General features: G+C 42.5%; 1 protein-coding gene across 8 annotated transcripts in view; it reads left to right on the plus strand.

The window, feature by feature from the left end:
- The window catches only part of NEDD4L (NEDD4 like E3 ubiquitin protein ligase), a 363163-nt gene that overhangs the window by 128700 nt on the left and 219075 nt on the right, over positions 1-15388 (plus strand). Inside the window, exon 1 of one of the 8 annotated variants that reach the window (XM_077816714.1) lies at positions 771-806. The exons of the other annotated variants lie outside the window; for them this stretch is intronic. The gene's annotated coding sequence lies outside the window, so the exon portion shown is untranslated. Of the gene's footprint in view, positions 1-770; positions 807-15388 lie in introns of those variants that run through there. 8 annotated transcript variants of the gene reach the window in all.

The following is a 15388-nucleotide window of genomic DNA, read 5'->3' on the forward strand; positions in this document are numbered from 1 at the left end:
TCTGTCCTTGAGCAGAGAATGCCTTTATTAGCAATAAAACTACAATGAGGTAAACATAGTTAACTACCAGAGTCATTTCATGAGCATTTACTTTAAGAAATCATTAAATTCTGTGATTCCAAGTAGTGTTTAATAATGTGGTGACAAGCTGAGTAAACTTTTGGCTAATAAGAGCCCCAAAATTATCTCTCTGGTAGTAGTAACACAATATGAAGATACCATAACAGAGAAGAAAGAATACGTGATAAAGTGCTGTTCTTTTTAAAAAAAAGAATAAAAAATAATTAGATGTACCGATTTTGGTTGGATGTCAAGAATGAAAGAATTGTCACTGCCTGTTCTAAGAAATATCAAAACTATTATTGTCCCTTTCTAGGTGGTGGTGGTTAAGTAGTATAGTAAAATACATTGAGAGAAACCTACTGGAGAATGTTAAGCAACAGTAAAGAGCATCTGATTTGCTGAGGAATAGTTGCTGAGCTTGTAAACAAAAGTAGGTGGCTGTCTGGGTGTGGTTGGTGACATCAAGAAGCTGAGAGCCAACATGTATGCACCAAGGGTAGATCATGTTTTCTCTTCAGAGCACGCAAAGTTCAAAGAAAGGCAAACCTTTCTGAAGAAACTGTGGGAGAAAGACCAAGAGAACGGTTAAACCCTCAAACCTATCGTTTTTTCAGATAATGACGAAGTGATTCCTGGACTATCATGAACTGAGAGTTAAAAATCATTTAGAATCTGTCAGCTAACTTATAATTGTCATGTGGACATCTCCATCAGAGGATTTTGCAAAGCAAAATATTTAACTTGTAAGTCAACATTTCTATGCTGTTTTGAAATTCCCTTTATATCCCATCCTTTGCTACAGATTGCAGCAAAATGGTATGAAAGAATGGCAAGTGTATGTAATGTAATGTATGTTGTTATCAGATTGAATGATTAGATGAAATTAACTTCCTTGTTCCTGCTGAACTACAAACTTACAGGGTACCTTTTCTGCACCTCCACATCTCTCAAAAATTATTTTTCCACCTGAGTCATGAAAAGGTTATTTGTCTTCCTTATTGGAAGTCACATTAGTCATTCAAGCCAATTGCTCTTTTGTGCTACAATCTAGGAATTCTTTTCATTCAGTGTACTTATCTGGCCCCCATTACTGTGGTATTGGAATGCTTCATGAACTTTAATGTATTTATCCTCACAATACCCCTGTGAAGTAGGAAAGTATTATTAGGCCCATTTTACAGATTGGGAGCTGAGGCACAGCGAGAAATGACATGCCCCAGATCACAAGGGAAATTTGTGGGGAAGCAGAGAATTGAACTCTGGTTTCCAGAGTCCCAGGCTAACTTCAATTACTGAATCATCCATGGTATGCTGATTATTTGCCACCATCTCTTCATTTTATAGTACTTCAGGTTCAGTTTAAGCAGCCTAGGAGAGGGAAAGAACATGGCTTCTGCTGGACAGAGGAATGATGATTAAGAAGCTGTAAGAGGAAATAAAGGGGCGCAGAAGTTTGCTCTGCACTTAGGAACAGGGTAGTGACTTCAGAGGTGGAAGTTGAGCATAGAATCCAAAAGGTGCATCCGTACAGATGAATGGATGTGGATCAAGACATTTGTCCAAGATGAGTGAATATACCTCAGGTGCTGACATAGGGTAGCTAATGCTCTGCAGAAGAATCCTATTTCACATTCATTTTCCAGGTCACAGAAACTATTGTTAAATGAATGCGGATTGGTTTGGAAGAGTACAGACTGTCACAGGGTTTTATGTGAGGATAACAAAGGTGTTTTCTTGGTAATACATTTGTGGGGAGTTTTATTAATGCTAATTAAAAATTGCAGTCACTTCTGAAATTCTCATTTGATTAAATAAAACCCAGTGATAGGGAGACACTCAATCCTGTGAAAAACAAATGGGCTCAACACCTTATTCCTATTTGTTTAATGCAATATGTGCTTGCTAATGGTGGTTTTGTCAGAGAATAACTGCATGTTTTTATTTAGAGAATTGACAAGAGTTACTGTTTAGAAATAAGAATTGATCTTGGCAACAAGTATTGTAAAGTGCTATTTTTGCCAAACATTTAAAACTGTACATGATTCTTTCTGAAGTTCTTTAAAAACTGAGCCAGGTATCTGCAGGCTGGAATAAAATACTTCTGGAGGCTTAGCTATCCTGTTCAGATAGCTACTGATAATTGACACTTCACAAGTTTCCTGATAACTACCTCCGAACAGTTTTGGTAAGGTTGGTGATGGTCCCATGGAATGACCTGATGCTCTTATCTGTCAACCAATGCCCTTATCCTACAGTCTCTCCAAGCAACTTGACCCTTGCTCCCATGCATAACCGCACTTACTTCATCTGGATCTGCTGGATACTCAGCACTTATCAATTGGACTGCTTATTTAGTTGCCTAAAATGCGAACATAGGAGCCTAACATTAAATAACCAGTTTTTTAAAAGTTTATTCCAAATACCATTTTTGGTTATCTAAAAATAACCTAACTAATCTGAACATTAGTCAGACATCTTCTAGTCACCAAGAGCTTATGTAACTGCAATGTAAAGAATTGCCTAATTACAGTCATAATTACTGGAAACCCTGCCACATCATTTGAGAAATTTGTCATAGAATCATTGGAGCGTACTGAACTATTTATTGACTCATTGTAACACATAGTGCGTAGGACCAAATGTGATTAAAGGTACTTGGGAGCTGAAGAATTGAAATCTAAATGAAATGTTTGTTCAAATAGGGGGGTAGGCATGGGGTTTTTGTGCTTGTGTTTTTTGTTCAGATTTTTTATTTGGTTGGTTGTTTTAAAGAATAAATTAGTTGTGCTGTAATTTATTCTTATCTGATTTTTTTTAAATGAGTTCAGTCAATTTATTCCAGGTATATTGTATTTTTTAATATCAGTATTTAGAGCGCTGATTCATACCTGTCATTTGAAAGTTGTTCTTCAAAGGCTTGTATATTTCAAGAGACCGTGCCAACGTAGGGAAAGCAGTCTCTTGTAGTCCCTCTCCCAATGAGCTCCAAACTCCACAGCCTTTGATAACAGTTTGGGACTCACCGACAGTATAATGGAAATATGCAAGCACTTGAAGGAAAAAATGGTTACTCGCCTTCTTGTCGACGTCTCCGACTCAAGGAATATTTCCAACATACCTCTGAACAACATACTAATCCACAGAGACCTCCCTACCAACACTACAAAAAGGATTCTAGGTGGACTCCTTCTGAAGGTCGAGACAGCAGACTGGACTTCTACATAGAGTGCTTCCGCCGACGTGCACGGACTGAAATTGTGGAAAAGCAGCATCACTTGCCCCATAACCTCAGCCGTGCGGAACACAATGCCATCCACAGCCTCAGAAACAACTCTGACATCATAATCAAAAAGGCTGACAAAGGAGGTGCTGTTGTCATCATGAATAGGTTGGAATATGAACAAGAGGCTGCTTGGCAGCTCTCCAACACCACTTTCTACAAGCCATTACCCTCTGATCCCACTGAGAGTTACCAAAAGAAACGACAGCATTTGCTCAAGAAACTCCCTGCAAAAGCACAAGATCAAATCCTCACAGACACACCCCTGGAACCTTGACGTGGGATATTCTATCTACTACCCAAGATCCATAAACCTGGAAATCCTGGGCGCCCTATCATCTCAGGCATTGGCACCCTGACAGCAGGATTGTCTGGCTATGTAGACTCCCTCCTCAGGCCCTACGCTACCAGCACTCCCAGCTACCTTTGAGACACCACTGACTTCCTGAGGAAACTACAATCCATCGGTGATCTTCCTGATAACACCATCCTGGCCACCATGGATATAGAAGCCCTCTACACCAACGTTCCACACAAAGATGGACTACAAGCCGTCAAGAACACTATCCCCGATAAGTCACGGCTAACCTGGTGGCTGAACTTTGTGACTTTGTCCTTACCCATAACTATTTTACATTTGGGGACAATGTATACCTTCAAATCAGTGGCACTGCTATGGGTACCCGCATGGCCCCACAGTATGCCAATATTTTTATGGCTGACTTAGAACAACGCTTCCTCAGCTCTTGTCCCCTAACGCCCCTACTCTACTTGCGCTATATTGATGACATCTTCATCATCTGGACCCATGGAAAAGAAGCCCTTGAGGAATTCCACCATGATTTCAACAATTTCCATCCCACCATCAACCTCAGCCTGGTCCAGTCCACACAAGAGATCCACTTCCTGGACACTACAGTGCTAATAAACGATGGTCACATAAACACCGCCCTATACCGGAAACCTACTGACCGCTATTCCTACCTACATGCCTCCAGCTTTCATCCTGACCACACCACACGATCCATTGTCTACAGCCAAGCTCTGCGATACAACCGCATTTGCTCCAACCCCTCAGACAGAGACAAACACCTACAAGATCTCTATCAAGCATTCTTACAACTACAATACCCACCTGCGGAAGTGAAGAAACAGACTGATAGAGCCAGAAGAGTTCCCAGAAGTCACCTACTACAGGACAGGCCTAACAAAGAAAATAACAGAATGCCACTAGCCGTCACCTTCAGCCCCCAACTAAAACCCCTCCAAAACATTATTAAGGATCTACAACCTATCCTGAAGGATGACCCAACACTCTCACAAATCTTGGGAGATAGGCCAGTCCTTGCCTACAGACAGCCCCCCAACCTGAAGCAAATACCAACAACCACATACCACACAACAGAACCACTAACCCAGGAACCTATACTTGCAACAAAGCCCGTTGCCAACTGTGCCCACATATCTATTCAGGGGACACCATCACAGGGCCTAATAACATCAGCCACATTATCAGAGGCTCGTTCACCTGCACGTCTACCAATGTGATATATGCCATCATGTGCGAGCAATGCCCCTCTGCCATGTACATTGGTCAAACTGGACAGTCTCTACGTAAAAGAATAAATGGACACAAATCAGATGTCAAGAATTATAACATTCATAAACCAGTCAGAGAGCACTTCAATCTCTCTGGTCACGCGATTACAGACATGAAAGTTGCGATATTACAACAAAAAACCTTCAAATCCAGACTCCAGCGAGAGACTGTTGAATTGGAATTCATTTGCAAATTGGATACAATTAACTTAGGTTACCTTGCATAATGACTTAGCCACTCCCAGTCGCTATTCAAGCCTATTTCCCCTTGTTCCCCCCCCCCCCCCCCCACAAATGTTCTTGTTAAACCCTGGATTTGTGCTGGAAATGGCCCACCTTGATAATCATACACATTGTAAGGAGAGTGGTCACTTTAGATAAGCTATTACTAACAGGAGAGTGGGTTTGTGTGGGGTGGGGGGGAGAGAGGGAGAGAGAACTTGGATTTGTGCTGGAAATGGCCCAACTTGATTATCATACACCTTGTAAGGAGAGTGATCACATTAGATAAGCTATTACCAGCAGGAGAGTGGGGTGAGTGGAGGTATTTTTTCATGCTTTGTGTGTATAAAAAGATCTTCTACACTTTCCACAATATGCATCCGATGAAGTGAGCTGTAGCTCAGGAAAGCTTATGCTCAAATAAATTGGTTAGTCTCTAAGGTGCCACAAGTACTCCTTTTCTTTTTGCGAATACAGACTAACACGGCTGTTACTCTGAAACCTTCTTGTAACTGTTCTTCGAGATGTGTTACATATATCTGTTATACGTCCCACCTTCCTTTCCCAATGCATTGGAGCCTACCATTGGTTTTCAGTGTGAAGGAACTGAAGAAAGGGCCATGGTGACTCCACTCTGTATACCCTCAGTATGGAACAAGGAGATGAGAGGGCAGAACTGCCCCTATGGATACTGCTAGGGAAAACTTTGACGCACGCATACCTACAGTGTACCGAACACACTGTAATACATCTCAAAGAACAACAAGAAGATGAGTAACCATTTTTTTAGGGGGTGGGGGATAATAAACAGTTTCATTTTGAGCAAGAAGATGGGGTTTCCTTTCAATTCTGCATCTGGCACGGTGCTTTATAAATGGGCAAATTAGTGATTGGGAGGGGAACAAGTATTAAGCTTTTCTTTTCCTCTTCCTTCACCGTCAAAAAAGACAGACTGACTCGTACTTAGAAGCAGTTGTTATCAAGTAAAGATATACATGCCATTGGATCAGCTTAGAGCAGGTTAGGTTGTGAGGGGATATAGTGACCTTAAGAATTTCGTTTCTAGTTGTTTGGCAGTTTGAGTTCACTAAAATAATTTATCGCAGCAAATTTGAGAAATGTGCTTAAAGAGCTTTAGTTGCTCACGTAAGCTTTTTTCTTTGCAGATTTGAGAGTCTTCTGTTGATTACATTTGTCACTCATGTGGCTTTGGGCAAGTAACTTTATTAAAGTATCTATAAAATTGAGATACTTGCTTACCTGTCCCTCAGGGGTATTGTGAGGATACTTTTAGAGTATTTCTTCAGTGCAAACATGAGTCATTGACCCTCGCGTGTGACCACTAGAGTTGCCCTAATTGAGGCAAGAGTGCACACACTTCAAAGCCCTACTCAAGTTACTGCATCCACACTATCATTGTACTCCATTGTGTGAGGTGATAGGCCTCTTGGGGCATATCCTAGAGTTCTTAGCGCTACATTAATCTGAGCTGCTATCCGAATACTTCCACAGCGTGTTGTGGAAAAACCTGTCTTTCTTTTCTGGCCACCTGTGCAGAAATGGGCTCAGCCCACCAACTCACCAATTTCTGTCTGCAGCCTTCATTTTGATACACAGCATGGATCCAACTTGGAATGATGAGCTGCACCAAATATTAGCATTAATGCAACTTTCAATATTGGCAAATGAAATATTTTGCTTATCAACTTCCTTAATGGGTCATTGTAGCCATAAGAACATTAAAGACTTAGTACATCACCTTCAAACACAGCACTAAATTTGTTTATAGCAGAAGTAGAACAAGTTTATTAACAAAAGAGCATGGATTAAGTAATACCAAGTAAAAGAGAGAAAGGTAGAGGTGGTTACAAGCAAATAAAAGTGAAAACAGATCTGAAAGTCTAAAACTTAATATAGCAAGATACAATCTTTGTTCAAGATGATTTCTCTCATGTACAGTCTCCTTTCCAGCTTTTTACTGGCCAGCCTGGTCAGAGGTCAAGTGGTTTGGTTTCTTTGTCTCCTAAGGTGAAGGAGAAAGATAGAGTCTCTCTCTCTTCCTTATATCCCCAAAGAAATGCTTTTGTCTTACAAGTCAAGAAGACCACCTGGGGATTCAGTCTCTGGGTCTCTCGGAGCCATGTTAATTCTCTGTTTCTTGAGTTCAGGATCAGGATATAACCCCTGCCGTTTAGCTCAATGGCTTTGTTTACTGCTAATATGTAAATTGATGTAAACCCACAATCCTTTGTCTAGGACAGACCTGTTTGTCATCTTTACCTAGGCTAGGCTGTCTGGCCTTAAACATGTTTTAGTAACAGCATACAGAGGGAATTCATAACTTCACATATAACTTTAACACATGCATTTTGCAACGATATTAATAAGTTGCTTTCATGTGATGCCTTACAAGACATACCTTATACAAATATTAATGCATTAGTGTGTAGGATGTGAATCCCTACGTGCCTATGGTCATAGGGTTTATTTGTCTGTCTAGGTTACTGCTTTTCATTTGACTCTTCACTCTAACCTCCTATCCCCCTGGCTCTCCAGAGGACCGTTCACATGCTGGCTGCCAGAAATTCTATTGGTCGGAGGTTCCCAGGCTTCAGATTGGCAAACTTCTGGCATGGGGCTGAAATGCCCTCCTACCATTGGCAGCAATCCCTGGCAGAGAGGCCAGTCTCACCTCTCTTTATAACTGGTATCTACTATTGGCCTTTGGTAACTTGCCACAAAAAGAAGAAAATGTTCATACACCACAGTAAAACGGCCTTTCCCCAGTTAGACTAGGTACACGCCCACTCTCTTCCCACCTTGTTTGTCTAGACTTGGTGAACCACCATCAGCAAGGTACTGATGTTGCCACAACCCAATGCCAGCCTTCTTTTAATCTGGGGATGGGGGTTTGAGATCAATATTTTCCTCCTCCTAGTAGGCTGCCCCTGTACCCCCAGACTAAAGGGCCCCACCAATCTGGTTATTCTAAAAGCACCAGATACCTGCCTTTCACATCCCTATTTCTGGTAAAAACATCCCTGCCATGTGAAGGCAAGTGATGGGGAGTTTGACTGTCAGAGGCTATCATAGACGCTGGCCTTTTATGGGAAGTGTTGGGAACGCCGCACCCTGCACATAACAGTCCTTTTGGGGAGGCTCTTACCCAGGGATGAAAGTAGAAATAGGGACTTACCAGTACGGGGCTGGGTTGGGGCTGGCTCTGGCCCCCAGAAAGGGCGGGACCTCGGGCAGAAGGGGCGGATATGGGGGGGTCAGAGCCAGCTCCGGCCCGCACTGTACCAGTAAGTGCCCTCCCCTGCTGGGGTAGCAGCGGCAGCCGGGGGCTCTGGCAGCAGTTTAAAGGACCCAGGGCTCGGCCACCACTACCACCCCGTACCCTTTAAACCACTGCCGGAGCCCTGCGCTGCCGCTGCTACCCCAGGGCTCCGGGGGCTATTTAAAGGACCCAGGACTCCCCTGCTTCTACCGCCCGGGCCCTTTAAATAGCCCCCAGAGCCCCGCTGCCGCTAACCCAGGGCTCCAGCTGCCAGGCTCTGGTGGCAATTTAAAGAGCCTGGGGCTCCAGCCGCTGCTGGGAGCCCCAGGCCCTTTAAATTGCTGCCTGAGGAAGCCAGGCCGCCCCAGTACGACGCACCGGCTCTTGCCAGTACACCGTAGCAGGGCGTACCAGCTTACTTTCACCTCTGCTCTTACATTACAATATGAGCTAGTAAATAGTTGCTATGCTCTTGAACACCATTGCATAACAGTGCAGTAGAACTTTTTCTCTTTGAAAATTTTTTAAGTGATATAGTTCAGTATCATGTATTAAACATCTTTCTTTTAAAGAAGAGCTCTGTGTAGCTCAAAAACTTGTCTTTCACCAACAGAAGTTTGTCTAATAAAAAATATTCTTTGAATGTTTGCTCATGTGCATTCTATGTGAGGTGTGTGTGCTTGCCACATGCACTGGTCCCTCAGTGGTATCCATAGGGGACCAGCTCTGGTGCCTTCTGGAGTGGCACTCATATGCTGCGTTATAAGGGGCACCACTGGCTCCCCCCGACCCTCAGTTCCTTCTTACCGCCAGTGACGGTGCTGGAACGTTCCTTTGCTTGGGCAAACCTTTCCTTCTCTAGAACTGTTCGTTGCGAACCTTCTATTATAAATAGTTATATCAGTTAGTATTAGTTCCCTTAGTGTGTTTTTAGTTAGTGTCCCAGAGTTAGCTTTGGGATGGAGCACGCCCCATTCCCGGGGTTTAAGAACTGTGACTGTTGTAGGAAGCCTATGCCAGTCAGTGACCCTCACACGAGTTGTTTAAGGTGTTTAGGGGAGCCTCATATTAGTCACAGGTGATGCATCTGCAAGAGCTTTAAGCCTCACACTAAGAAAGAGCAGGACATCCAACTTAAAGCGCTCTTTATGGAGTTGGCGCTGACACCGGAGCAGCTGCGATCAGACTGTGTGCACAGCATTGTGGCTTCGGTGTGGAGCGCCATGCCGGTACTGTCATTGGAGGGACAAAAATCCACCTCCTCCTCCTGGCCAATAGGAAGAGGAAGACTGGGCAAGGTTGTCTCCTGTTCGCAAGGGCAAGGAAAGGGCGGGAGGCGAGCCTAGACCCACAAAGGGCGTCTCATCCCCTCCAAGTGGGAGTCAGACCCCAGCTTCAGTTGAGCGGGTTAGCCCATGCCAGGACGCGCTGGACAGCGCCACGGGAGTCCGGCATCTGGAGATGCTGTTGACTCCAGAAGCCCTGCAGGCAGCGCAGGATTTCTTGTCCTTCTGGTGCCACCTAGACCAGTGATGGCAGCTCCCAGATCAAGGGTTAAGCCTGCCCTTTGACCACCCTCTCGGTCCCCATCAACGTGGCTCCGCTCGCCACCTCAGGGAGTGCCTCGCCAGCACTCGACTGCTCAGAACCACCGCGCCTTGGATGTAGTGCTGTCTACTAATCAGAGCCCTCAGCGCCGGTCTCCAGATTCCAGGTATTGCTCTGTGGGTTCTAAGTGTTGGTCGCTTGTAGTATGGTGTAGAACTACCAAGGCACACATGTTCCTGCGACCCCGGTACCGGGAGCATCGTAGCCGCTCCCCTTCAGTACGATGCCGATCCTGTGAAAGCCTCCATTGGGATTCTCGGTACCGGTCACCCACCTGTTAACATAGGTCTCCATACCAGTGTTCACGCTCACCATCACAGCTTAGGATGCAAGGTACATGGTCTGCAGAGGAGATGACATTGCATATAAACCTCAAAGAGCTCAGGGTGGTTCGCCTACCCTGCGTGGTTTTCCTCCCACAGTTATCCAGCCAAGTGGTTCGAGTGCTGACGGACAACACAGCCTCAATGTTTTACATCAACAGGCAAGGGTAGCACGCTCGTCGGCCCTCTGTCAAGAGGCACTCCGCCTATGGGATTTCTGCATCTGACATGCAATCCACCTGAGGGCCTGTCTCCTTCCTAGCGTCAGGAACATGCTGGCAGATCGCCTCAGTAGGTCCTTCTTCTCTCACCACGCCTGCACAACTCCACTAATTAGGTGGGTGGCCCTTTGTTCTCTTGTGTGCGGCCACCCAGGCACGCACCTTAGAGGGAACTATCCACAGACCACCTGGAGTGGTCCGCAGACCACAGTTTAAGACCCTCTGTATTAAGTGATATCTGCATCTAAACCTTTAAAGGGTTTTCTGAAAGGCTCTTTAACTACTGAATATTTCTGAGGGTGGGGTGATCTTCCTGTCTCCAGTGATATCTCCTAGTGGAAGAGAATGGCCATATATCTAGGAGAAGAAGAAATATTTGGAGAGTCAAAGTGCATTTCTAATCCAAAAATTAATCTCAAAATCAGATATGCTCACTTGACGTGCAGCATCCAGCCCTGCAAAACCAAAGGTTGGTACGTGACCATCAAGCTGGATTTGCATCTCCTTGCATAGAATCAGCCGTAAAAAGATGCAGTGGGAAGCATGGATACAGAACAGAATGGTGAAGCAAGGCAGCCAGCCAAAATCAATATGGTGGAGATTGTTGAATGGAACTGTTTTGGTGCAGAGGATAGTACATTTGAATCCTCTGATATAGTGCTTGTGAATGGCAATTGTGTACTCTGTAAATTTAATAGCTAATCCTTATCTGGCTACCTGCCATTGCACACTAGCTAGTAGAAATTTCTACATCTATCATTCATGTGCCAGGAAAGTTTTTAGACTTTAGCTATAGCTTTGACTGCAGACAGCTCTCTTAATAACTACAGTGTAACTTTATTTTGTGATAACACAAGGTCTTTCCTGACTGCATTTCCCCTCCCTTTTTAAAGAGAACAAATAATGCTGAAAGATAGATCCTGGGCAGTATGTCTATTAAATAATCTGAAGTGTGTAAATGTGGGAACAAAATTGAACGGAACTCTTGGAGCATCCAGCCAAATAACGTGTACAGTTTTAATTGCTTGGCGCAATCTGCTTACATTTTTATTTGTCAGGATAAAAGGCTACTTGTTACAGCAGTAAACCTTAAGAATTTTATAGCTAAATTAGCAACATATTAAAATCAAATACATCTCAGTTGCCTATTCAGAGTAGACTAAAATTAGGTTGCCAGTTAGGTGTAACATTTGTTGCTCATTGCAGGTTTACAGGCTACTCTTATTGACAAAAAGAGGTTTGGCATAAAGGTTAATTACGTATAGGGGTGCCAACCCTCCAGGATTGGCCTGGAGTCTCCAGGAATTAAAGATTAATCTTTAAAGATTGTCATGTGATTAAATCTTCAGGAATATGTCCAACCAAAATTGGCAAGCCTAATTATGTATGCTCTAGGATGTGACCTGAGCTGTGCAGCCTGGAATGTTTGTAAATGTCGTATTTGATCAAACTTGCAGAATAGCAGAGAAGAAGTTTGTTTTCTGGTTGTACTGAAACGGTCTCATTTATTACATTGTTTGACTAATGTAACCAGCGGTAAGAGTTAAACGTAAATGATTGTTAAAATACATAAAAAGAAAAGGAGTACTTGTGGCACCTTAGAGACTAACAAATTTATTTGAGCATAAGCTTTTGTGAGCTACAGCTCACTTCATCAGATGCATTCAGTGGAAAATACAGTGGGGAGATTTATATACACAAAGAACATGAAACAATGGGTGTTACCATACACACTGTAAAGAGAGTGATCCGGCAAAGTGAGCTATTACCAGCAGGAGAGCGGCGGGAGTGGGGGGGGGACCTTTTGTAGTGATAATCAAGGTGGGCCATTTCCAGCAGTTGACAAACATCTGAGTCTGAGGTTTTCTTTTTGCGGGTACAGACTAACACGGCTGCTACTCTGAAAATACATAAACACATTCCTGCCTGTCTGAAACTTGTCATTATACAAGCAAAGGCATCCAGTGGGCTAGTTCTTACTAGAAGGAATATTACATATGTAAATATTTTAGATTTCATTTTCAACCAACCAAAAAACAAAACAAAACACGTGTTTCTTAAAGGTGATGGTGATTTTTTTAAAGAACTAGTTGAATTATTTGAATCTAAAACTTGATTGATTAATATTTTCACAATTAAAAGTGCTGAGTTGTATTTGCAATGATTGGTGTAAGCTTATTATTCATCTTGAGTATCTGGGGATGACCACCACGTATTTGTGAATGTTTGAGTCCTGACATTTTTATTTATTTTAGAATGAATGTTGTGAACTTGGAAGTTGAGTGTTTGTTCTTCATTTTATAAAGTTTTCTTAATCTAATGGTGGATCAGAGCCAATATCATGTGACTTAAATGATCCCAATGCAAATAATGAATAATAAATAGCTGAAGTGAACAATTTATGAAAAAAACAAAAGGCTGACAATGTATTCATCAGAATTCTTTGAATACTGATGGCTGACTAATACATTAATCAAAATCAGGATTTTCATGCAAGCCACTCTCAAAACATAAAAAGGGGCTAAACTCACAATGAATAATAATAGTTTGATCAGCTCTAGTTATTTAACTTCAGTAATGATGGGCCAAATGCTCCTGAATTTACATCCTCTGAAGTCAGTGGGGTTGCATAAGGTGTGAGTCAGGACAGAATTTGGCCCATTTTGTTCACAACCTTGGTCTCTATGCAAACAAGAAATCTATAAACCTTCCTCTTGTTTTAAAAACAGATATGCTTCAACTACAAAACAAATTCACCTGGAATGTGCCTGATTATGTGTGGTTATTTTCAGATCCATTACAATGACAGTAATTTTTCTTCATGCACTGGCCTTGAGTTCAGTCTTAGGGCATGGCTACACCGGAAACTTCAAAGCGCTGTCGTGGGAACGCACCCGTGGCAGCGCTTTGAAGTGTGAGTGTGGTCGCGTGCGAGCGCTGGAAGAGAGCTCTCCCAGCGCTCAGAGCCTGTCTACACTAGCGCTTTAAAGCGCTCAGACTTGCTGCACTCAGGGGGGTGATTTTTCACACCCCTGAGCCAGCAAGTTAGAGTGCTATAAAATGTAAGTGAAGCCAAGCCCTTAGGCTTGGTCTATGCTTACAAGTTAGGCTGGCATAATTGCACCACACTCCTGACTCCGCTGACTTAATCCCCAGTGTAGATTAACTATGTCGATGGAAGTATGCTTCCTTCAACCTCGCTACCATTTTTCAAGGAAATGGTGTTTTACCCCAGTGGAAAAACCCCTTCTGTGCTTGTAGGCTGTCTCTACAATATGGGATTATACTGGCATAGCTATGGTGATGTAGCTATGCAAGCATATTCTCTGCAGACATGCAGGGTCGGCTCTAGGCACCAGCAAAGCAAGCACGTGCTTGGGGCGGCGCATTTCCAGGGGCAGCATTCCGGCCATCCTTCTTTTTTTCAGAAAAATCCACCAATGTATGAAAAAAATAATAAATGAAGATCAAAAAAATCTCCAGTAGTGCGATAGGAGCGTGAAGTGAAAAATATCGTGTCACATCGTGACACGGTCACTCATAATGTGAACGTGCGTAAATGTGTAAACGTTAATGGTTATTGATCAATTAAATCAGGAATCACGATTACTTGTGTATACTGTGCCGCCCTATTGGCGCCATTCACACCAATTTCCGTGTCGCGTTGGTGCCAGTGGTTATAGGGCTAAAATGCCGGGATAAAAATGAAAACGACTTTCCGGTACTGCCTACTGGCAACAAAGAGAGAAACGTCAAAAAGAATTAGAAAAACTATCTTGTACTTCAAATAAGTATTTTTTAAAAGTTGACAATCAAGGAGAAAGCTCTAAGCAATGCCTTGAAAGTGATTATTCATCAACTGATGAAGACCAATTGAACCAAAGATTATCTTTATCAACTGATAAAGATGAACATCAATCCGACCAAAGATTATCTTTGTTAACTGATAAAGACGAACAATCACAATCCATCCAAAGATTTACTACTTCCGCTGAAGAGTCCAGAAATGAAGAACTGTTATCCAAATCTAAAACTGAAGAATAATTATTGGGAGGTGGTGAGACTGACATAGGATCGGATCCAAGTACATGGCCGAACATAATTACTGATGTAATGCTAATGATTATTGTGAAAAAAGGTCCTTCAAAACTACATCCTACATGTGAATATCCATTTAATGAGTCGAATCGTCGATTTATGCCGTCCAGTACGAAGAAAAAAATGAAAAATGGGAAACAAATTAATAGATCGTGGTTAGTGTATCCACAGACCAAAGATTTAGTTTTTTGATTTTGTTGCACCGGAAGACACTACATTGAATTCATCATTACAGTGTATAGTTGAACCCAAATTGTTTGTAATTGTGATTTTGTTAAAATTAAGTGAGTACAGTAGTAGGAAATTGTTTTATTTCACTAACTACAATGTTCATTTTTTTTTTTAATTTTAAGCAGTCAAAAACAAAAAACAAAAAAACATTGCAAAGTGCAAACATGTAAAAGCCAAAAAAAAAAAAAAAAAAAAGGCGGGGGGAGGAGGGGCAGCCAAAATTTTTTTTGCTTGGGGCGGCAAAAAACCTAGAGCCGGCCCTGCAGACATGCCACATTTTGGTCAGCAAAGACCAGTAAAAAATGGTTTGGGTTACGGTTTAAGGGTTAAAAATGCTACCTATGTTTTAAGTTGTGTTTTTAAAAAATCAGACTTTAGAAGCAGTTTTTAAATGAACTATTTTCGTTTTAAGTATCAGAGGAGTAGCCGTGTTAGTCTGTATCCACTCCATGCATCTGAAGAA

Source organism: Eretmochelys imbricata, chromosome 5, assembly GCF_965152235.1.
Source record: "Eretmochelys imbricata isolate rEreImb1 chromosome 5, rEreImb1.hap1, whole genome shotgun sequence".
NCBI lineage: Eukaryota > Metazoa > Chordata > Testudines > Cheloniidae > Eretmochelys > Eretmochelys imbricata.